We start from the raw sequence: 8891 nt of genomic DNA on the forward strand, positions 1-8891 counted from the left end.
GAAAGGGATATCATTTAATCAAAGGCTATTTAGAAAATCACGCCAATAAAAGATGACTTCATTCGAGCTATTTCGTGTAGAGTTTCATTAATTTACGATCGCGTGATTTAGAAAATTGGACCGGGTATTACCCTTCAATTGCGGAAATAACTGCCCGTAAACACGTCCATCAATATTCGATTAAGTCTGGCAATTCGTCCTATTTCAACCTGCAAACATGAAATTTTTATTGGATTTGTAGTTTTAGATTTAGAGATTATAAAATTGCTCTTTCTACGAATATTTTATTAAATGCAATTTTTATAAACAATTTTGCTTTTTGTGAATATATTTTGTGAAACGTTTATTTTATTATAATATAATACATACTTTTTTCTACGAGTTTTTCTATTCATTGGTCTTCTTTCAATTTTAATTGTGTTATGTACATCATGGTTTTATTATTTCAATTATTGTATATTTTTATTTTATAAATTTTTATTTCTCAAAATTAATTTCAACATAGATATAATTAAAATTGATAAATTAAGATTTAATATTTTGATATAATCTCAAAAGTTAAAAGTCAGGCAATAGGAAACAGGCAAACTAAAAAATTTACTTGTACTCTGGGCTCAAATATAATATTTGAATTTATAGAGTCGGGATCAAAGACAAAGATTCCAAAAGATCCTTTCCAAGGTTCAGGGCCAATTTTGCGCGGTAACTTCTGAGACGGTCGGAAGTCCTTTACACGGCGTGTCTAACATTCGGAGATGACGATCTGCCGAATGGGAACAGGATCGGTACGTTCTGACGGCCCGATGCCGCTCCAGAAAACGAATGGCGAAAGGGATTCCCGAAAAGATCCTACACTAATTATAGGTTCGCCGGCTGGTCCACGATTGTTTGAACGTGTCAGCCCCTTGTTTGCGGCTTTCTAAACGTGCCGCCCTTCTTTTTTTAGATTTTCTCTCGCGCGTTTTTACACTCGCAAATTACACATTTTGATAAAGCTACTTAAATTTCTGTTTTAATTTAAGATGAATGGAAGCGATTCTACGTACGGAAATAACTCAAAATTTTAACTTGGAACACAAAAAAAAAATTAGTGTTGTACGAACTGATTTTTCGACAGAATAAAATGATTTCTCCTATATATTTCCCGCTCATTTCCCTTTTTTACGAATACCATCATTCGTTCGGCGACGAAGATAATATCTATAATTAAGTCTCATAGCAAGCTGTCTTTCTCATGTATTTTTTTTTCTTCGTGTTCTAAATAATCAGTCAAACGTGGGCTCAATCGTACATGGCGACGAAATAAGGCCAAGATGATAATAAGGATACTGTGTCATTTATAACTGCCTACTAATTTGTACCATAAACGCCGTACACAAGCAGGTAGAGAATGAAACCTCGTGCATGTATGAGTGCGCGCGTATTTACCTGACGATCCACGTAGCCAATCATAGTCGTCATCAGGGTCGGATCCAATCGTCTAAAATTTCGACGCTGTCCAATCTTGGAGATTTATCTCAAGAAACACGTGACGAAAGAGAGAGTAAAAAAAAAACAAGTCAAAATTTTCTGTCCTGATTTTTATCAAAATTACAAAGGCCGCAAAATCTTCATTTTTGTCAAATTCGGTTTTTTAAATAATTTTATACCGAAACACGAGATAACATCTCAAGAATACGTTTATATAAATTACAAAGGTATTTTTCCATATTCTCAACGATTAAAAGTAAACTTTCAATACTCGTCTGTTAATTATTAGTACAAAATCCTTTTTTAATCATTTTATTGAAAAATATAAAACTTTAACCAAGTTTAATTTGTTATACCGAGAAACTGTAACCCAAGTTATTTTTTAATAATTGCAACGCAGTTGAGTTTTAGTCACGATACTTAAAAATGATAAATATTGAATGAAAAAGAAGAGTTTTCGAATATAAATTTACAAGATTTCTTTTCTACGACTAGAGATTCTCCTATATGAATGCCTCGGTATCTAAACGATTAATTGTACGTCCCTGGTTCGTCTTAGTCGCTGGTATCTCCGGCGGGTCCATTAGTAAGAGGGTCCTCGGCCGAGGCGCAACTGCGCCCTTTCGAAGCCGAGCGAGCGAGAGACTTCTCTCGCCGGAATGGAGGCAGCCGAGAGGCCCGCGCGCCAGGCGGATTTATGAATTGCCCAAATAATTTATTAAGCGTAATTTTCAATGGGGCCCAAATTGAATCTGATTTAAGTACAATGCCGCATTGTGGCTGGCAGGCCAGCCCGGCTCAGGCAGAATGCGCGCCTTGATTCGAGAGCTCGCGAGCCTAAGAGAAGGTGCTAACTAGTCTCGCGCGGACGAGACGAGCCTCTCCTCTCTCGTTCTCCATTCCCTCTCGTCCTTCTCCGTCTCGTCTTTCTGACCGTCTCTCTCGTTCCGTCGGTCCTCTCGCACCCTCGCCTCTCCTCTCTCCTCACCCCTCTTTTTTTTTATCCTTCTTACACCTCCTCCCTCGTTGACCGCCTCGGCCGCGCGTTTGTCTTCCTTCCACGCGATTCACGCTAGACGTCCGTCCGGTGGACGTCGATTTTCCACGAGTCGGATGACATCAGCACGAATACGCGCGGACCGAAGAATGCTCTTTGATTGGGCACCAAATGTACCTATCAATGGCTAATGAGCTAATGACCTTGGCTCGCGGATATATCGCTTAATTGGGCCCGTCGAATCGACGACGCGCCTTCGCGCACGGAAAATAAATAATGCACTGACTGTCTTCGATTATCGAGCGAGATCGTTTCTCGGGGTAGAGATGTCTGACGTATATCACGACGAGCACTTGCGAACGATCAGCGAAATTATAAAGACGTTTTTAACCGTACGGTGCATTGTAATTGTTATATATACTATAGTATAATAAAATCCATGACATAAATTCCCAAAGATTGAAAGTCATCGAATCACTCAACGTAATCTTCAACTCGGATCGCGAATCTAAAGAGATACGCAAAAATTATTTCTATGCAGATATACACGATGGAAATGAAACGATTGGCGAAATAATTGATATCGAAATTACTTTCGATCTCTATTAAGATCTGAATTATTGTGATTTACCGAATATCTAATAACGAATGGATTTGACATTTCGTATTTGGACTGTTTCCTTGCCTTAAACGTAACAGTATTGGCGTGCACGTCGAAGCGAACTATAGTGCGCGAAATGGTACACATTGGACCTCACGGATTGCGGAGACCACCCATCGGCCGTGAATTGTCGGTGGTTCTGAGAATTCGACGAGCCTTCACGCGGTGCTGCAAGACTCTCGATGACCGACGTTGAGCACGAGCGGGATGACTCTCGCCTGTGCCGGCACGTCAAACTGCATCCAGATGCAATTATTCAGTCGGATTCCGCATTCTCTTTCTGCCTTGCCCGCCTCTTTCTCTTTATCCCACGTCTTTTAAAAGGGAACGATCCATTCTATCAATCGCATGTTATTGCAATGGAGCGTAATTATATTTACATAAATTCAAACTAAACATAACATCGAAGCTCAATATATATATATATATATATATATATATATATATATATCAACGCGATTAAAATTTTTATTAATAACATCAGGTATTATTGCTCCTTATTTAAAAAATAAATAAATTTGTTTTTTTTGCCACATATAATTTGAAATGTAAAAGTGTCAAGTTGGTGTTTTGATATAATTTATAATAGAAGAATATAATTTTTTTGTTAGTTGAAAAGACTTGTACTATAGCCAATCATTTACATGTTTTTATATATCTATCAAATGTGAATTGTTCTCTAAATTTTAAATAAAATTTTATATTTTCGATTTGAATCAAGTGAGAGTTGTTCAAAATTAAGTATCTCTCTCTCTTTCTTCCTCCCCTCCTTCTCTTTCTCTCTCTACGTCAATCGTTTCAAAGTGGAATTCAATCGAGTTACGGTGAGTGAGTCTGAGAGGCATCGATCGAACAGCTCGGAGAGTCGTCGGCGTTCCTGCGTGTGGTGCCGCATGGCTCGTGGCTCTCCGAAGGAGAATATGATAAAGCGAAATAGGAGGAAAAAAAATGTTTGTACCCCAACAGACACATTTATGGTCCAATCAACAGTGTATTCAGACATAGTCGCACCTTCTCGCGAAGAAACGGTACAGCCACGATGAAAACTGTCTTTCTCTCGATACTGCGGTCTCGCCAAAGCCTTAAAAATTATATGTTTGCATTGCGAGTGCAACAAATATAACTGGTAAAATGTTCAGGATAACAAACGCGTCCCGTGTGATCTCTCCACGATATTTCTACGCGGAAATAGTTACTCCACGTCAGAATTACATTGTCGGAATATAATATAATTGACATCGCATATTTCGATCATAGAATATAGACGTGAAGTCAATCGAGTGATCCGGAAAGATCACACGCATTAAATGCTCCGAACGTATCGATCATCGGCGACGTACACTTTTCAAAGCAGCTGTACCTGACGCGTTTTTGGTCCCTGAGATCAATGGACCGCCGTGAATGCGATACACATATTTCTACCCACGCACGCGTCGTTCTCGGATTGTCGTCGTTGCCGTCGCGATTGAAAATATTCCTCGCAAAGAATCCGTCTCTTTACTCGCGAATAAAAGTCTTGTATTTTTAGGCGGTGATTAAAGGCATAAAACTAAATAAAAATAAATAATGAAGAGTTGATGGTCGTTACAATTAAGCGTCGTAAATCAGAAATCATTCATTTTGACTGCAACATATGTATACATTTAAGAAACTAAATATATCTATTCAAGATTAAGCAGAGAAAAAAATGATATAATAAATGTTGAGTTTTTACGAAATTCTTCAATTAATTCAATTTCAGTAGGAAGCTTTATATCATTAATAAAAAAAAGAAAGAAATTTTATACAGATGTAGCTTCAGATATTAGTTTGAGAAATTTTTTTCTCATCAAAATCTTCTCATCAGAATTTAAATCTAGATTGCGCATTAATAATTCAATTTCACGTTGGGCGTTGCGCTCAAATAAAATAGTTAAAACGCAGTAGTAAGACTGTACATAATAATAGAATGGGTTTGTCATTTTAAATCACGAAATTAGTGTCGGCGTTAAATATTGATGTGAACCACCGGTGGCAGTAAAAATTAAATATACGGCATTAAATCAACGGAAGCGAAGAATCGTCGGTGTGCGGCGTATTAATCCTAATCTGCATTTTTATTCCCGAAACCACCCATATCGCGTCCTCCCGAGTTTCGGTGTCTCATATAGCGATACGCCGAGGTTTTCGGCGCAGCGTCGTATTTTGAAAGCACTTTAGAACCATTTAACTGAATGCCCCGGGAGTTTATGTGGCCCTCTCGTAGCGCAGGGCTCGGTCTTTGAGACCCACTGACAAAGGGGCCACGGGACCAGGTGTCGGATTCTCCTGCACCATTACCGAACTGTATATCACTCCTCCAGTGTGCGCGACACCGGTCTGAATATCGACCCGACCGCGCAAGCGCACATATATTATGTGCCGGCTTAATTTGACTCATTAAGGCCACTTTTATGGGGATAAATTAGTTTATACATGATCGAAATCTGATTCGAGCGGCGCAGCGCGGGGGAATGCGCGGGGCGGCATCACCGTGAACGACCGTGCACGGACGGCGGCTTTTCGAGCATCTCGATGCCTCCGGCCACTTTGCGATCTATCTATCTTGCGATCGTAAAAAGTGTAGCATGAAGCGAGATTTATTACGAACATCGTTAGTCATAGTTAGTCGTTCTTATTAATTTAATGGCGCGCGATACTATTTTTTTTTTTTTCGTTGAACGTTGTGGGAAGCTTAACGTCGTTTAACGTCGCCCGAAATACATTTCGGTCTTTATGATTTTATGATACCTTTTCAGAAAAACGGAGAGAAGCTTCGACACCTGCCCGGACTCTGTGGGTTTGGGTTTGTTGGACTCAATTTCACTCTTTTCAGAAAGTCGACAATCGAATCCACTCGAGAGCGAAAAGCGACACTTCGGCCGCATCCTCTGGAACCTTACAACGATTTAAACAACTTCGAATGCTCCACAGTATATGGAGCACAATGACGCGTCAAATCTTTTATGGATGGGTCCTTTAGTATGACGATGGAACGGGGTGTTGATCTATTCTCCCGATTTGCTCGGGCAAACGTATCCGTATTTACGAAACCGCACGCTTAAATAAGGATCAAGACCTAAAAATCGGATAAAGGTTGCGTAGCAATCTTAAAAAAATTACAAATTTATCTCAAAAATTATTCAAGTAAAAGTATCAACATATCTTTCTTTTTACAAATTACACTGTGTGTGATTACACATAAAAAGATCTAGAAATGAGAACGATGGAACGGATAGAAAAACTTTTTAATATCTTTATTAAAAAATATTTTATGTATAATATAATTTAATAAATATAACATAATAACAGATAATTAAATTTAATTCTTTTAAGAGCATCTTTTCGATACTTTGACACAAGGATACTTTGTATGCATTTAGATATCGTGTGGAATAATAAGCTTGTAGCTTACGTACAGACAAATGCGAATTCTCTAAAGGAGCTGAAAATACGTACTTCGTAGCCATAAGAATTTACTTGCAAAGTCTCGGTGCTACCGGATCAGTATGTATGATCCATAAAGCACGTACGACCTTTTACTTTCAGCCTGATCTATGCATGTATCTCCCACGCGTGGGTACACAAGCCAGACGTGTATTTCTCGACTGGGCATTCTTCGGCATCTGAATAGCTTCACGGAGGAAAATCGCCTTCGGAAGGGCCTCACGCCCTCGACAATACGGCAATCTCGAGACGATGCCTTACGAAGAGATGCGGAGAAAGAGAGAGAGAGAGAGGAAGAGAAAAGGCGGATAAAAGTAACTCAAACGATTCGTTTCACGTCTATTGTAGATCCTTCGAAAGATCAGTTTTTGAGCGAAACGCCAGAAAAGTGGCCCCCTTTTTCGCAGCTAGGCATTCGCATAATTGCGATTTAAGAGGCACGGAACAGCTGCGACGGCCCGACAATGGCGCAGCCACTCGAAACGGACAATCGAACAATTTGGACTCTACTGTTGTGTAGTAAAAATCGCGCGAAAGATTTTCCAGACGAAATGACGACCGCCCTGAAGTCGGGAGATTTATGAGCTACTAACAAACATGACTTTTCCACCTTCCGTAAACTTGAATTTTAATACGACTAATTATTTTCACGAATCTACAAATATTTAATGTTCAATTGAAAATAAACTTTATCTTCTTTCGATAAAAAAACGATAAAAAAAACTATTGAAATTTTTATCTTAGATAATACATATTTTTTTACATATTTTTCTATATTTGATATCTATGCCTGCATTCTATATATTTATTTAAAAATAAAATATTTTTCAGGTAAAAACCTTTTTTTCAAGGTAAGGTATCGGCTAAGTACAATACATTATGATCAAAATTCATTGTAGAATTATATTCGATTAATGTGATGTAAAATATTTTGAGTTCTCATTACGGCAAATTATCTTTTCTTACTTTTGTTCTTACTCGGTCCCTAATGATCAGCTACAGAGAGATAAATAAGACACGAATCTCGACACTTCTTCTATTTAATCCAACTGTATTATTTCACAGAGAGTTGAGGACGCGATTCACCACGCACTCACGAACCATCTAGTTAATTAAGAAGACAGCTGGTTTATTAAGACATACCTAACTGCGTTTGTCTCTCATTTTCGTTGCATCCTTCATTTCCCTTCGTTTGCTACCCTCTTTCGTGCAAATGATGAGCGTGACAGAGAACGAAAAAAATTGGCAGACGTTAAACGCAAATGTGACATAAATGACAACACGAATAAGAAAATAACCAATTGTAGATATTTTGTGTGATATACACAAGCTTAGTTATGCAAGTTTTAGTCATGTATAGCGAAGAAAGTTGAAAAGAATTGAAAGAGATGAAAGTGGCTCCTAAACATCATTCATTATTAAAGACGTGAAACATTTAAAAAAAATTATAACAAATCAATCTTCATTTTTTTCTCAATTAAAAAAAAACGGAGGTACATTTTATTTTTCAAACTATTTAATATTATATTTATCAATGCGCTACTGAAATATTGTACGCTCGTAAGAATGAGTTGCGCTATAAAATTTATGAATAGGAATAGATCAAAGATGCCATTTTTCGGTTTGGTGCATTATTATTCCGAACTCTACATGATCTTACTTTTGAAAAAAGACGCTCGAATCGTCAAGCGAACAATAAAATTTCTTCCATCCGCAAACAATCGGGCACTGGAACAAATCCGGATTAAGACCAAGCAAGGAACATAACCATCGAATTTCTTTTTTTTTTTTCTTTATCGTCATGTGTTCCACGCGAGTCCCGTTCCTACGAAAGACTGGAGACTCGGTCGCGTCATCACACGCTCAAAAGCCCACCTAGTCAATTAAGACGACAGGCCACGGTGTGCTTCTTTTTCACGCTCCCTCGGTCGCGCACGTCCGCGACGCGGGAACGAATTGGTTCGCGCGAGAAGACACGAGAAAGATGAAGTAGACGCTTAGGAATACCACCTAACGCCAAACACGATGTCGGCGGATGACCTAGCTCGCGCGGATCCCCGCGGCTCGAGGCAGCATCCAGCGAGATGACGTATGGCGGACCACGGTGGCTTCTATTTTCGGTGGCGTTTAGGAGCCGACGGCTCTCTCGACATGTGCTCGATATTTAGACACTCGTCGTCTCCATTCGCGACCACCGCCGCCGCCGCCGCTGCTGCTGCTGCTGCTGCTGCCGCGTTCCCTCGGATTTCCCCCGCGCGATACCCTCGACGACGATCCTGCTCGCTCCTACGCGCGTGT

The sequence above is a fragment of the Solenopsis invicta genome, chromosome 10, assembly GCF_016802725.1.
Source record: "Solenopsis invicta isolate M01_SB chromosome 10, UNIL_Sinv_3.0, whole genome shotgun sequence".
Classification (NCBI taxonomy): Eukaryota; Metazoa; Arthropoda; class Insecta; order Hymenoptera; family Formicidae; genus Solenopsis; species Solenopsis invicta.